We start from the raw sequence: 16,683 nt of genomic DNA on the forward strand, positions 1-16,683 counted from the left end.
TAGCCTACAAAGGGGGTCGGCTCTCCCTGGTCTATCAGGAAGTGGGCCCGCTGGATTCGCAGCGCCCCTCACTAACTCTGCTCTTTGCTCTCAATAAACTCACTCTTTTCTAAAATACTTCGTGTCCAGAAATTCTTCTTCCAACCCGCGCTCAGACCACGACATTTTGGTGGCCCGTACGGGGAACATCTCCGGGGGGATCTCCTCCCCCGACCTCCTCTCCTCATTTCTTGGGACCCTCTGTGAACAGGCAAGCTGCCGGGGAAGCAACAGAGGACTCTGGCCACACACACACACACACCCTGGTGTGTTCCGAAGGCTCCATGGCTCACTTCGCCCCAGTAACTGCCGCCCAGAACGGGTGAGGGTCCCTCTGTCTTCCTCCTGACTGCAGACTGGGCCGATTGGTATCGTGCGGGCACGGGTCAGGCATTTAAAAGCCATCAGGGCGCCTGCCGCTTGAAGACTCCCCTGAAAGGATAAGGGGGTCTCAGAACAGACCAGGCTGTTAGAGCGTCTGCCCCCAGCAAGGCAACGTCCGTGCACCGTGAGGCACACACTGGTTCATGCAGAACACTGAGCCCCCTCCCCTTGGCCGCCGCCTTCCCGGCAGGACTACGAGGCCGATTCCTCAGCCTGTCTTTGTTGCTTTCACCTTTTTCTCCGTCCGGATTGACTTACAGGAGCCTAAGTGTTGCCTCTGAGCCATCCCAGGAGTGCCTTTCACGTTTCAGGGCATCGCCAAGCGGTGAGTCACCCGGTAGTTCCCGGGAATCTCTCTCTTTCTTTCTTCCCCTGCCCGAGTCGCATGGTGCCTCAGTCGCACGCTCAGGGTCACCTCTCACGGTCAGACGCGATTGCTGGGACAGTCGGCCCATTTTGTGCCTTAGTCGCAATGAGAGATCACTGGGACAAAGGGGACGCCTCTCTGTCAGCCGGTGACTCTCAGTTTGCCCTTTCTACGGCATACAGGCTAAGAATGGGCTCTGGATCGTCTCGGGAGCCTTCCTCGGACTCACCCCTCGGCCGTATCCTCAGGAACTGGGAAAATTTGACCCTGAAAATCTCGAAAAGAAGAGGCTCATTTTCTTTTGTAACACGGCTTGGCCCCAGTATAAACTGAGGAACCGAGAACAATGGCCTCTTAGGCACACTAAATTGTAACACGATCCTCCAACTTGATCTCTTTTGCCGGAAACAAGGAAAGGACTCAGAGTTTCCTTAAGTCCAGACCTTTATGGCCCTTAGTCAGAATCCGGAGCTGAGGGACTCATGCCGCATGTGTCTTTCTGTTGCCACCTTATCCTCCAAACCCGCTCTGTCTCCCTCTCTATCAGATCTCCTAGGTGACCCTCTACTCGACCTTTCCTGTCTTCCACCCCATGAACCCCCTGCTTCAGCCCGCGACCCCACCTCAACCCACAGCTCCCCAACAGGTACCCCCTTATCAAGGCAAAGGCCCCCCTCCCCTCCCCACAAAAGATCGAGGACTGCCCAACGCCAGGAAGTAGCAAATGGAAACATGGGCACTATTAGAGTCCATGTTCCCTTCCCCATGTCTGATGTTTCCCAAATGCAAAACAAGTTAGGTTCCTTCAGTCAGGATGGCCACAATATTCTTTAGACTCCAGAGAAAACTGGTTAAGATAAAAATTTTTTTGAAATTGCAAAACTGGTTCTTTTTGCATATGCAATTAGAGAGAGCTAGCTTGTTGAAATATCGTTTTCAGAATTCTGACCCTGAGAGAACAAAAATACGCCTAGGAGAAGGCTTGAAGTTAACTCTTACCATGTCCTTGAGCTACAAACACAGCCCCCTTTGCCTGAGACTTCAGCCTTGGATTAATTAGTAGAACTTCAAGCCAAGGGAAAAAAAAAAAAAAAAAGGCAAAGAGACATTTTAAATCTCAAGTGGAAACTATCAGATCTCTGACGGCCTGGATATATGTTTATGTCTCAGTATGTGTCTTTGTCTTTGGATAATACTGCTGAGTTTAATTTGTAAATGAGCTCTATTTAATGGGCTTAACAGAAAAGTAAGCGCTTACAAATCAAACAGTTCTAAATACAAGGAAAATTAAGCTAAATAAATTTCAGATTCACGTGAACTGGGAAATATTCAATATTAAATTAATACCTATGTTAATGTTTACATTTCTTGATCTAATTAATATAGACATGTCTTTCGAGCCATCAGCATTAAGTATAATACTTTTATTGTGCCTAGGTTTAATATAAACTAAAAAAGATCTTTTTATATTTGTCAAATTTGTCCGCAATAAAAATAACTCAATGTGAAGAAACTTTTAAGAAAATACAAATGAGATAAGAGCTTTGGGTGATGTAGGAATAATTATGTTTTAGGAATGTCTACTTAAGAATAATCTCTCCAGATATTCGACAACTTAAAACATTTAGAGTTGTGCTAAATTAAGTTAGAGGATGGAAGTTTTTAAATAACTAGTCCATTTCCAAATAAAATAAGATACTGAAACATTAATTACTGAACATTGGCTTCCTTTTACAGAGAAACAAAAGGTTTGGAACTATTAAAAAATGTGTTTGGTGCCACACTGAGATATTTTCTATAAGAAAGCACATTCTTCAAAAATTCTTTGGATGTATGTTTACCAATCTACAGAGTGCTGATATAAAGGACAGTTCATGGTTGCTTAAGTAGGAAAGTAGGATGCATGTTTTTAGTAAAAAAGGTATGAGGAATGGAATTGCATTTTATTAAGGAAAAAGGAAGTAGGACTGACCTACATGTGGCTGTTTCTGAATGGGAAAATGAAGTGATGGATACAGAAAGTGATAAAAAAGGTTTGTGGAAAATGGACCCCGAGAAAAGAGTTTGATACATGGTACAAGTTTTCTTAAGATGTTGAACTGCCTTTGCAAAAATACTACCTCTTCAAGATTTATAGAAAGGAATTTCTAAGATTGAATTAAAATTAATTAGGTAAATAAATTTTGTTATTAACAGTAAGCTGGTTCCAGACGGGAATTTGGTTCTGTCTCTCTGGTAAAAGAACAAACTTTTCTTGGAATGCTGCTTTGGATAACAGACTGTGTGAATTACCTTGCATTTAAGTGATTTATATTTGCTTTTAAAATCCTTTTGTTACTTTGGTTGAGTAAATAAGTAGTATTTCACAATGATCTATAAAGATTGTGGCGCGTAGATAAAGTTCATTCTGCTTTTACAAAAATTAACCCCTCATTGCCAGACTTTCGCCATCCTGATGTCCTTAAAACATGACAACTGTCTACTCCTAAATCAGGGAATTAAAAATGGGTAAACAATAGCTGTAAATCTAAGAGTCGGGGCTATGGGAAATCCAAGACGGCCACTTGGCTTTTTCTGGCTCCCTGACAAAGCTCATTTTTTGTATTTGATGGGATAAGGCTTCCCTGGCTGCAGGGTTAATGCCCTCACAATGAAAAAAAAAAAATTACATTTCACTGAATATTAAATTCTGGTTTTGTTATTTAAGGTCTGTGTTACCAAGACTCACTTCCCAGATAGTTCCTTGCTGTTATGTTATGTTGCTAAAAAGTTGAATTCAATTATTAAAGGATACTCTTTTCTAAAGCTAATCTCAGTAATCTATTTTCAGTTGAAGATCAGATACCCACGACCTACAATGGGGATTATGCATACTGGAAAAGACATAATTTAAAGGACTGTCTCCAACCTGGATGGATGGGGATCCATTCTGGGCTGGGTAAATGACTCTCTTTGTAACTATGCCCTCAATTTTAATCAGACTAGCCTGGAGTGGGGTCCCTGGTCAAAGGAGGGTGAATGTGATGTACATGAAGATAATTTCACTTTGCGTTGGGGAAATTCGAGGAAAAATGCTGCGACTAAGAAATATGTTAATGAGGACCACATCCCCATAAACAGCTCGGCCCTGGGAACTAAATATGTGGGAATTGGTGTGACCACCGGACACTTACTTAGTTTAACCTCCGACAAGACTCTCCTCCAAAATACAACATAATTCAACTAATATTCAGAAATTTGTTATGCCAATTCCCCCGTCACACTCATCATCAGTCAGAGCCCGGCTTCTCCCATTTACGTGTAGATGATTACTTCCTCGAAGCTCGGCCTTCCTAATATAATCCTAGGTCATGGGACCCCAGTCTATTTCCAGAGGAAAACTCCCAAAAGGTCAGGGCCTGGATCTGGGGACCCACACGGGGGTATCCTTGAGGGGCACCGGATTTTCATCTCTATGCGGTAACAGGGTCTATCTGGATCTTCCCACAGTTTGGAGGGGCTCCTGCACAATTATTGCTGTGGCCCCAGAGGCTACCATTAAGACTACAAAGGATTTAGCTTCCTCAGGAGGCATTCCCAACCTTAGGTCCTTCCTCGAGGAGGTCTTAAGACCTGTCCAGGAGAGACAAAAACGAACTGCTGATTGGCGGGGACATGCTTATGATAACCCAGTTCTTGATCGGCCCCGAAATAATACACAGTGTCTTTAGAGGCTCTTTTGGTTTGCAGGCGTACCCCTTAGAGAGGAGCGTTCTCCATCTCACCATCATGGTCCAGGAGCCTTGGAAGGCAGCGGCAGCAGCCACCGAGGAACAGCAGTCAGCCCCAGGCTCTCTGGCCGAGGGGGTTTACAAAATAGGACGGCCCTTAATGTTGTAACGGCTGAGACGGGGGGTGTCTGTGCCCTACTAAATGAGACATGCTGCTTCTATATTAATACCTCCGCCCACATTGAAGAAGACGTTCGGATTCTAAAGAAAAACATCAAATTAATAGAAGATTTAAAAGAGAGAGCAGGACGGGACCCCAGCTGGCTTTCCAGCCTCCTCGCCTCTCTGGGGATCCAGATACGGACGTGGCTATCGCCCTTGTTGGGACCATTAATCCTGATAGCCTTTGTTGTGTTGCTTGGCTCCTGCATTATTAACACATTATCTAAGTTCATCTCCCGGCAGGTTCAAAAGATTCAATTCCAGATGGTGCTACAACAAGGATACCAGCCAGTTGGCACAGGGACTACGTTGGAACAAGCTGCCTTACCATTCCACGGGCTCTCATCTCCCTCCGTAAATACACCCTGACAGAGAGCGGGCATAGGGACCCAGGGCTCCACGATGCCCCGTCCAGCAGGAAGAAGCTAGGAACTGTCATCGCCCCTTTCCGCAGTGACCTGGGTCCCTATGACCCAAGATGGGGATAGGCAGATAGTCATGAGCAGGGTGTTAAGGGGCCAAAGATTTGGCCCATAAATAAAAAGAGGGGGGAATGTGGAGCCCTACATCAAGGACACCCTACATCAAGGATACAGGACAAAAGTATCGGAATTAACGGAGCCCCCATAGCAACTGTTGCCATGGGCTCTCCTGACCTAAACGGGACAGCCCCCCCCCACTCCATATTAGGCAAAATAATCACCATGTAGTAACCTTGAAGCATCCTGACCAATCACCTAATGCCATCCAGCCAGCAGGAATTTTCTTTGTCTCGAGGCTATAAAAGTTGGCTACTAGCCCACAAAGCGGGTCAGCTCTCCCTGGTCTATCGGGAAGTGGGCCTGCTGCATTCGCCTCTCGTTAGTGTGCCCCTCACTAACTCTGCTCTTTGTACTCAATAAACTCACTTTTTTCTAAAATACTTCGTGTCCGGAAATTCTTCTTCCAACCTGCGCTTGGACCACGACAGATACTAAAAGAAATATTTTATTGGTTTGTTTCCTATAGAGTTTGTAGCAAATATGAATTCCATCATGAAGTTCAGCATACAAAAGCAATCAGTGTAGTACACCACATTAACAGAATGAAAGAAAAGAGCCACATGAGCCTGTCAGAGATGCAAAAACAGCATTTGACAAAATGCAGCACACTTTCGTGACACAGTTATACCAACTTATTTCCAAAATATAATTTTCCTGATTAAAAGAATTCATTGTTGATGTCATACTGTTGCAACATAAGAATAATGTAGCTACTGATAAAAAGGAATAGATCCTTGAAAATATGTACCAATCATTAAATCACACCAATAAAATGTGGTCTATCTGTTACTTACAGTTCCAGTTCAGAGTAGTGTTCTGACTGCTGTACAGATGTGAGGCTAATTGTACACTCAATTGTTGTTTTTTATTTATGAAGGTGGAATTCACATAACATAAAATCATTTCTAAGTGAACAATTCTGTGGCATCTAGGACATTCACAATGTTGTGCAAGCACTACTTCTATGAAGTTCCAAAACCTTTCCATCACTCCAGAAACAAAACCCCATGTCCATTAAACAATCTCATCCCATTTCATCCTCCCACCAGCACCTGGCAACTACTAATCTGCATTTTGTTTCTATAAAGAAAATTATTCTAGATAAGTAATAAAAATAGAATTAAGAATACCTTTTGTGTCTGGTTTCTTTCACTTAGCATAATGTTTAGAGGTTCACCCACTTTATAGCATGTATCAGAATTTCATTTATTTTTTATGACTGATAAATGCTCCACTTATACCACATATATATGCCATAATTTGTTGATCCATTTGTCCGTTGATAGGCATTTGAACTGTTTCTACCTTCTGGCTATTGAGAATAATGCTGCTATGAATATGTGTTTATATGTATATGTTTGAGGACCTGTTTTTAATTCTTTGGGGTATATACTTAGGAGTGGAATTGCTGGGTCATATGGTAATTCCATGTTTACCTTTTTCAGGAACACCCAAACTCTTTTCCACAGTGGCCAAACCATTTTACATCCTCAGTGGCAATGTATGAGGGTTCCAATCTGGCCAACACGTGCTTCTTTTATTCTTTTATTATAGCTGTTCTTGTGGATGTGAATTGGTACCTCATATGGTTCTGAGTAGCATTTCCCTAATGAGTAAGATGCTGAGCATCTTTTCATGTGCATATTTAGGCATTTTTATATCTTCTTTGGAAAATTGTCTATTCAAGTCCTTTACACATTTTTAGTAGAGTTTTTTGTTGTTAATTGCAAGTTTTTTGTATATTCTGTATATGTATGTATATATATTTTTTCTGCCATTCTGTAGATGTGTTTTCATGTTCTTGATGACAAAGGTATTTATATAAAAGCAAAAACCTCACGAGGACAAAACACCAAGATGAAGACAAAAGCAGCAAAATTTGAAAGGTGAAAACTAGATGAATGATTTAGTAAATACAACAATTTGCATCAGGAGCCTGTAGAAGCAGTCAAACAACTTGGAGAACCATGAAATGTTCAGGGATTTGATAACATTTATTACATTGGAAGGAGAAGTAAACGTGGAACTAAAAATAGAAGATTGTTTGAGAACCTGTTTTAAAAGTAGTTATACCCTCTCCTCCAACCAACACACACACACACACACACACACACACACACATACACACACGCCCCTTGTTTGGTCTAAATGAACACTTGGAGAACCATTCTCTGGGAAGGGAAAATGAGGATTCTTAGGACTCAAGGACCCTTGAAGACTAGAGTATCATATCGAAAACACAGAAATTAAGTTTAAAAATGTCTTATTCCCCTACACTACATCCAGACCTACTTTTCAAGTGAGATAGGAAAAGAATGTTCTTTTGTTAACCTTACAGTCCAAGAGAAAAGATGTTAAGACAGAGACTTCTGAGGTTATCCAGTGAAAGTATCCAGAAAAATTACTCCATGGTGAGGTGTCAAATTAGCAAGCTTCAACTATGTGAACAGAGCTTCCAATCAGATTTGTAATGACTCATTTTTGATCACAAGCAGACATTTAGGAATGACAAGACATCTGAGGAAAGCATTGATTATGACAAAAAGAGACCAAGACAAAAAAGAAGCTTAAGTGAAAGAAAGACAATCTGCAGAGCTGAAGGAAGAAAGGAGAGAAAGAAATTATCCATAAGGTCTTCAAAGAAACAGAGAAAGTATTGCATCTGGTGATATGATCAGTCTCCCCTTTTTTTTAATGTTCCGTGAATCCACTCTAGATTTTTGCTTTGTGGTTACCAGGAGGCTTACATAAAACACCTCATAGATAAGACAGTCCATTTTATGCTGATAGCAACATATCTTTGTTAACCCATAAAGGCTCCACCCTTTTGCTCCTTTCCTTTTATATTTTGATGTCACAATTTATTTTTTAGTTAACAAATTATAGTAGCTATACCTATTTTAAATACTTTTTTCCTTTAACCCTTATACTATAGTTAAGTGGTTGACACACCATTTTAATACAGAGTTACATTTTCTAAGTCTCTTTATTTTTGAGATTTAGAGTCTCAAAAGGTGAAAAATAGATGAATGAGTGTTGTGTACTTTCACGTGCTTTTTGTCACTGAGCAGCATCTTTTTATTTAAGCTTGAACTACTTGTAGCACTTCTTGCAAGACCAGCCTAATGGTGATGAACTTTCTCAGCTTTTATTTGTCTGGGAAAGCCTTTATTTCTTCTTCATATCTGAAGGACAAATTTGCTGAATACATTGACTGGCAATTTTTATATTTCAGCCCTTTGAATATGCCATTCCACTCTCTCCTGGTCTGTAGTTTCTGCTGAGACATCTGCTTACAGCCTGACTGGGGTTTCTTTGTAAGTTGCTTACTTTTTTTCTGCACTTAAGGTTGTTTATCATTGATTTTTGACAGTTTCATACAATAAGTCTTAGAGAAGGGCTTTTTGCATTGATATAATAGGGTGTTTTATTAGCTTCATGGACTTGTATGTCCAATTCCTATTTCAAATTTGGGGAGTTTTCAGCTCTTCTTTCTTTAAATAAACTATTTGCCCCCTTCTCCCTTTTTTTTCCTTCTGGTACACCAGTTATGTTTATATCTGCCTTTCTGACTGGATCCAACAGCTCTCATACGGTTTCTTCACTTTTTAAAAAATCTAAGTTCTCTACCCTCTTCTAACTGAATTATTTCTATATTTCTATTCTTCCAGTTACTTATTCCGTCTTCCATGTCATCTGCCCTGTTACCTATGCTCTCTATTGCATTCTTCATCTCATTTATTGAATTCTTCAGCTTGAGAATTTCCATTTGGTCCTCTTTCATAATTTTAATTTTTAGTAAATAACTCCTTCTCTTCATTAATTTTATTCCTAAGTTCAATACGTTGTTTTTCTAAATTTTCTTGCAACTCATTGAATTTCTTCTTGACGGCTATTTTCAATTCTTTATCAGTTAGATCACAGTATTCCATTGTCTTTGAGTTCAGGTGCTGGAGAATTATTAATTTGTTTTTGTAATACCATATTTCCTTGATTTTTCATAGCGTGTGATGATATGAGCTTGTACTTCCTCATTTGATGTAGCCTGACACCTTCCTTAATTAAGAATTTATGTTTACTTTGCTTCTCAAGATTCAACAAACTGGCAATTAGAACTCTATTTATTTATTCCAGGAGGTGGCACTACAGCTCAAGTTTGTGGTTCCTCCTACAGGAGCTGTCTCTTTGGGATGCACTGGGGATTGTGCAAAAGGAGCTGTCATCAGAGTGCGAGAAGGTTTGGGCTAGCGCCTCAGGCGCTGCAGATGCTTGAACTTCAATTGGGGCAATTTGTGGGTGTGCCCCCTGCTGAAATCTCAAAGTGGACAGCAGGAAATCTGTTCAGGAATATCAATGCCCATTGATATTCCTGTGTGCCCCCTCCTCTCTCTTCTCGCCCCCACCAGTCACAGAGGCCCCTCATCAGAAATCTGGGTGCTGCTGGAGAGAAACAGGCCCCTGCAGCTGCAACTCACACTACTGGGCAGCACTACTTTCACCGTAAACCCCCTCAGTCAGGAGTGGTCACCTCTGATGCTCCCCCAAACCCACTCCTTGCAGGGGCACTTTGGAGCAGGGACACACTTGGAGGGCTCCTCCACCTCTTCGGCCTCAAAATTCATTTCTAGGGCTTCCCTGGTGGTTCAGTGGTTGAGAGTCCGCCTGCCGATGCAGGGGACACGGGTTCGTGCCCCGGTCCGGGAAGATCCCACATACCGCGGAGCGGCTGGGCCCGTGAGCCATGGCCGCTGAGCCTGCGCGTCTGGAAGCCTGTGCTCCGCAGCAGGAGAGGCCACAACAGCGAGAGGCCGGCGTACGGTAAAAAAAAAAAAAAAAAAAAAAAAAAAAAAAAATTTCATTTCTATCCCACTCTGATGGTGTGCCAGGTCCCACTGTCCAGGCAACCTGGACCTCCACAAATTCTCTAAATTCTCTATTGGCTGTGGGTATCTGCCCAGTTTTGCTCTCTATAGGTTTCCTTTTCCCTCTGATCATGGCAAGTGGGGGTGGGGCAGGCTCACCAGCTCCCTTGGTTCTGCAGCCACCACTGAAGTCCTGTCTTCCCACTTTCAGATGCACAGATGAGTTGAAACTTCCTTGGCCTCCTGGTGTAATGTACAGAGGTACTTAGGTTTGGTTATGGATGTTTACTTAGCTGTAAATCAAAGGGGAGAGAAAAAATGAGTGACTCACTCTGCCATTATGCTGACATCACTATTAATCAGTTTTTATTCACAAAGCTTAGCTGTAAAAAAGAGCCCAGAGAAAGAAATAGAACATTACCATCACCCCTAGAATCCCACTATAATGCTCACTTCTATTCATTATCCTCAGAAGTAACCATTATTTCACTTCTATCACTATATATTAGTTTTTCTTATGTTGCTACGTTTGTAATGTGACGATGATGTATCTATCATTTTGTATCTGGCATCTTTTGCTCAACATTTATTTGTCCATTTATCTATTTATGGACTTTTGGGTAGTTTCCTATGGAAACCAGTGACACTGTAGACATTCTAGTTCATGCCTTTTGGTGGATATTTACATGCATTTCTCTTGGGAAAGTACAAAGAAATTAACTTGATGGGTCATAGTGTATGTATCAGTGAGCTGTTACAATAATATCACAAAACAGACACAAAACACAGAAACAATGTTTCATTTCTGGTTCCTGTGACTGTAGATTGCCTGGAATGGGTTTAATTCAGTCTGTAAACTTGTGGATCAGCCAGGAGAGGTTTGTACCTATGTCTTGTGTCTTTAGAGGTTCAACATTGGAGAATTAGCTACTAATTAGCTGCTTGAAAACTGTTGGTGGGAATGTAAAATGGGGCAGCCACTACTATGGAAAATAGTATGGAGGTGGCTCAAAAAATTAAAAAAATACTATATGATCTAGCAATCCCACTTCCATGCATTTAGCCAAAAGAATGGAAATCAGGGTGTCCCATGAACATGCACACCCATGTTCTTTGCAGCATTATTCACAATAACTAGAGGCAGAAACAAACTAAACGTCCATCAGTGGATGAATAGATACAGAAAATGTAAAATAAGCACCGAATTTCATTCTTTTGCATGTGGATATCCAGTTTTCAAAACACCATTTGTTGAAGAGGTTTTCCTTTCCTCATTCTGTATTTTTGGCATCCTTATCAAGATCAGGTGATATGTGTGGATTTATTTCTAGGCTATTTCTTCCATTCTATTGCTCTACAAGTCTATCTTTATGTCAGGACCATACTGTTTTAATTACTGTAGCTTTGTAATATGTTTTGAAATCAGGAAATGTGAGTCCTCCAGAATTGTTTTTCTTTTTCAAGAACATTCTTGGCTATTCCTTTGTGGTTGCATACAAATGTTAGGGTTGGGTTTTTTTCTGTTTCTGTAAAAACTGCTATTGAAATTTTTGTAGAGATTGCACTGGATCTGTAGATTGCTTTGGTATTATAGACATTTTAGTAATAGTAAGTCTTCCAATCATGAAAACAGGACATCTTTCCATTAGTGTCTTTTAAAAATCTCTACAGCAATGTTTGTAGTTTTCAATGTATAAGACTTTCACCTCCCTAGTTAAGTTCATTTCTATGTATTTTATTCTCTTTGCTGTATTAAAAATGAAACTATTTTCTTAATTTCCTTTTTAGATTGTTCTCTATGAATATATAGAAGTTCAGCTGATTTTTGTATATTGATTTCATATTGTGAAACTTTGGACAATTCATTTATTATTTCTGACAGATTTGTGTGTGTGTGTGTGTGTGTGTGTGTGTGTGTGTGTGTGTGTGTGTGTGTAATCTGTAGGGTTTTCTATGTATAAGATCATGTCATCTGTGAGCAAAAATAATTTTGCTTCCTTATATCTTATTTGGATGCCTTTTATCTTTTTCTTAACTAGTTGCTCTGGCTTAGACTTCTGGTACTATGCTGAATAGCAGGGGCAAGTGTGGGCAACTTTGCCTTGCTCTTGATCTTAGAGGAAGTACTTTCAGTTTTATACCATTAACTATAATGTCATCAGTGAGCTTTTCACCAATGCCTTTATTTTGTTGAGATAATTTCCTGAAATTCCTAATTTGCTGTGTCTTTTTATAATGAAATACGTGTTGAAGTTTGTCAGATTATTTTTCTGCATCAGTTCAGTTGATCATTCGATTTTTGTTCTTCGTTCTCTTAATGTGGTGTATCATGTTAGCTTATTTCATATATTAAACCATCCTTGCATCCCTGGGATAAATCCCACTTGGTCATGGTTTATAATATTTTTAATGTGCTGTTGAATTTGATTTGCTTGTATTTTGTTGAGGATTTCTGCACCTATATTCAGTCAAGAATATTGTCCTGTAGTTTTCTTTTCCTGTGAACAACATAGGTTTGAACTGCACGGGTCCACTTATACACAGATTTTTTTTCAGTAAATACATACAATACTAAACTATGTTGGTTGGTTGGTTGGTTGAATCTGCAGATGTAGAACCACAGAGGTGGAAGGCTGACTATGGGACCTGAGCACATTTGTGCTTTGTTCCTATTCTCTTTCCCTGCTTTGTTCTTATTGCATTTTGCTTTTCACCTTTCCTTTTACTATGTAATCTAAGTACAGTTATGTTGGGTTCTTTGACTAAAAATCTATTTGCTGAATTTGAAAGTGCTCTGTAGAGTGTGGACTATCTGAACTATAAACAAATAAAGATATACTAGCATAAAATTCACAGAATTGTCACAATGTGTAACTAGTTTGTAGAAATCCTCTTCTGGAAACTCATGTTCCTTGTTAAACCCAAGAGTAAAAGAAAAAAAAAAAAAGCAGTACTTTTTTAATCTCTTCTCTTAAGAAGGGCTGCCCATCATAATGATCTTCAGATCATGATTCTTGAACCAGACTGCTTAGGCTGAAATCCTGTCTTTCCACTTACTAACTGTGAGACTGGACCATTACTTAAATTCTACGTGTCTTACATTTATCATAAGGAAAATAAGGATAACATATATACCTTTTAGGATGTGTGCAAGAATGGAATGGGTTAACATTTGTAAATTGTTTAGTAAAATGCTATTTAAATATTTGAGAATTAAAATGTTGATAATTATTTGGTGTGTGTGGCATTCTTTAAAAGACAAATTAGGGAAATGTAGTTATTAAGGAAAACATATTTACCCTAAATGCCTTGCACTTCTTTTTGGTTAAAGCTTGCAACAACAAAAAAGTGGCTCAGACTCTCACTGAAATATTAATATATTTGTAATTACTGTGGCATTGCAGCGATGTGCCCTTTTTCATTCTTGACATTAGGTATTTGCTCCTTTATTTTTTCTTTATTAGTCTTATTAGGGGCTTAGAATTTTTGTTTTCAAATATAGGTATATACTTTTCTATTCCACTAATGTCTTCACTTATTTACTTCCTCTTACATTATTTTCTTCCTTTTACATTCTTTGAGCTTAATGTGGTGTTTATTTTTCCAAAATCATGAGGTGGAAGCATAGCCTTTCTTTTAAATGATCTATGCCTTGTAGACTATATAGTTTCCCCTAAGTATGCCATTAACTGTGTCCCAGACATTTTATGTCATTTTAAACCATTATTCAAGTCAAAAATAGTTTCTAGTCTCCATTTTGTTAGGGTTTTTTTGACCTGTGAGTTATGTAAAAATATGTTTCTTCATTTTCAAACGTATGGGGATTTTTCAGTTAATTTTTGTTATTTATTTCTATCTTAATTTGTCTTGGTTAAAAAATATTTTCTGTATGATTTAATCTTATGAAAGTTTTGAGACTTGTTTATGAACCTGCACATATATGGTCAATGTTTTTAAATGCTCCAGTGTACTTGAATATAATATGTATCTTGAAATTGTCGAGTTTGATATCCTCTGTTTCTTAAATAGATCAAGTTCATTCTGTTTTTTTAATTGCACATATATTCAGTGATTTTTGGCTAGCTTGTTTCATCTCCATCAATTTTGCTTTACACATTTTGAGGTTATGTTTTTGAATGTATAGAAATTTAAAATCGGCATATCTTCCTGGTAACTTGAATGCTTTATGTTATAAAGTACTCCCCTTTCATCACTGTGATGATTAGTTTTATGTCAACTTGCATAGGCTATAGTACCCACTTCTTCAATTAAACACTAATCTAGGTTGCAGTGAAGGTATTTTGTAGGTATGGCTAACATCTATAGTTAGCTTTGAGTAAAGGAGATTAAGCCTAATAACTTGAGTGGGCCTTATCCAATCAGTTGAAAGGTCTTAAGAGCAAAAACATAGGAGAAATTCTGCCTGTGAACTGCAACATGAGATTCTGTCAGAGACTTTCTAGTTTTCTGCCTCTCCCTCTGGATTTCAGACTTCCTAGTGCCCACAATCATATCAAATAAACCCATACCCTGATATGTGTCTATCTATCTATAATCTAGTCATATCTATCTGAAATATCTCCTACTTACTGGTTCTGTTTCTCTGGAGAATCCTGAGTGATACAGTATCTAATGATACTTTTTGCCTTAAAGTCTACACTAAATATTTACACAGCTATGCTACTTATTTTTTTTTTTTTTTTTTTTTTTTTTTTTTGGTGGTACGTGGGCCTCTCACTGTTGTGGCCTCTCCCGTTGCGGAGCACAGGCTCCGGACGCGCAGGCTCAGCGGCCATGGCTCACGAGCCCAGCCGCTCCGCGGCATGTGGGATCTTCCCGGACCGGGGCACGAACCCGTGTCCCCTGCATCGGCAGGCGGACTCTCAACCACTGCGCCACCAGGGAAGCCCACTACTTATTTTTATTTGTTTTCTGTGACGTATATTTTTATCATTTTACTTTTCAACCTTTCTGCATCCTTATATTTTGGATTTTTATATTTTAAATAACATATAAAAATGATGTTTTTAAAAGCCCAGTCTGACAATCTTTGTAGTTTTAAATTGGAATGCTTAGTCAAGTTACATATGATGTATTTATTGATATACATGATTTTAAATCTACCATTGAACTATTTTCTTTGTGATAGCTCTGTTTAGCATCCATTTTTCTCTTTTTATGTCTTCTCTTGTATTGATTAAGATTTACTTCTTAATCAGTTTTTCCATCTATTGGCTTATTGCTTATAATTGTAACAGCATTTACCTACTGATTACAGTAAAGATTAGAACAAACATCTGTAACTTTTCAAAACCCTTATAAATTAGTTCTCATTTATCATTCCAGAAAATGCAAGAATTTTAATAACATTTATATCTATTCTCATATTCATGCTATTGTTGTGATATATTTAATTCTATCTATCATGTATCTATCTAAATAAATAAATAAAATTTTGCTGGTATTTTTGGCTTCCATATGGATAGGCCAACATCATATTTTTTGTTTTCTCCCTTGGGCCTGATTTCAGCAGTTTTAGCCTCATGAACCATTCATTTTTTTAAATATTTTTATCTTTTACTGAATTATAGTCGGTTTACAATGTTGTACTAATTTCTTCTGTACAGCAAAGTGATTCAGTTTATATATATATATATATATATATATATATACACACATTTTTTATATTCTTTTCCATTACGGTTTATCATAGGATATTGAATATAGTTCTCTGTGCTACACAGTAGAACCTTGTTGTTTATCCATTCTACATATAATAGCTTACATCTGCTAATCCCAACCTCCCACTCCATCCCTCCCCCAATCCACTCTCCCTTGGCAACCACAAGTCTGTTCTCTATGTCCGTGAGTCTGTTTCTGTTTTGTAGATAGGTTCATTTGTGTCATATTTTAGATTCCACATGTAAGTGATATCATATAGTATTTTTCTTTTTCTTTCTGACTTCACTTAGTATGATAATCTCTAGTTGCATCCATGTTGCTGCAAGTGGCATTATTTTGTTCTTTTTTATTGACGAGTAGTATTCCATTATATATGTACCATATCTTCTTTATCCATTCCTCTGTCAATGGACATTTAGGTTGTTTCCATGTCTTGGCTATTGTGAATAGTGCTTCTATGAACATTGGGGTGCATGTATCTTTTTGAATTCGAGTTTTGGTCTGGATATATGCCCAGAAGTGGGATTACTGAATCATATGGTAATTCTATGATTAGTCTACTGAGGAACCTGCATACTGGTTTCCACAGTAGCTGTACCAACTTACATTCCCACCAACAGTGTAGGAGGATGAGTAATTCATTTTTAAAGAAGAGTCGCCATTGTGTTCTCTTGGCTGTGTACTTTTAGTTTCAGTTTTCTCTATCTTTACTGTAAAGATGACCTATTCTTGGAAAACTACATCTTAAAAAAAAAAGCCATAATGTAATAAGGAAGAATAGTGTGAAAAACATTCTATAATGTAGTCATTCCAATGTAATGTACTATTGAAATGTATTTTAAGTACTGACAAGCTGGATGACAGCACTGCATTGT

The sequence above is a fragment of the Leucopleurus acutus genome, assembly GCF_964270905.1.
Source record: "Leucopleurus acutus genome assembly, chromosome: 21".
Taxonomy (NCBI): Eukaryota; Metazoa; Chordata; class Mammalia; order Artiodactyla; family Delphinidae; genus Leucopleurus; species Leucopleurus acutus.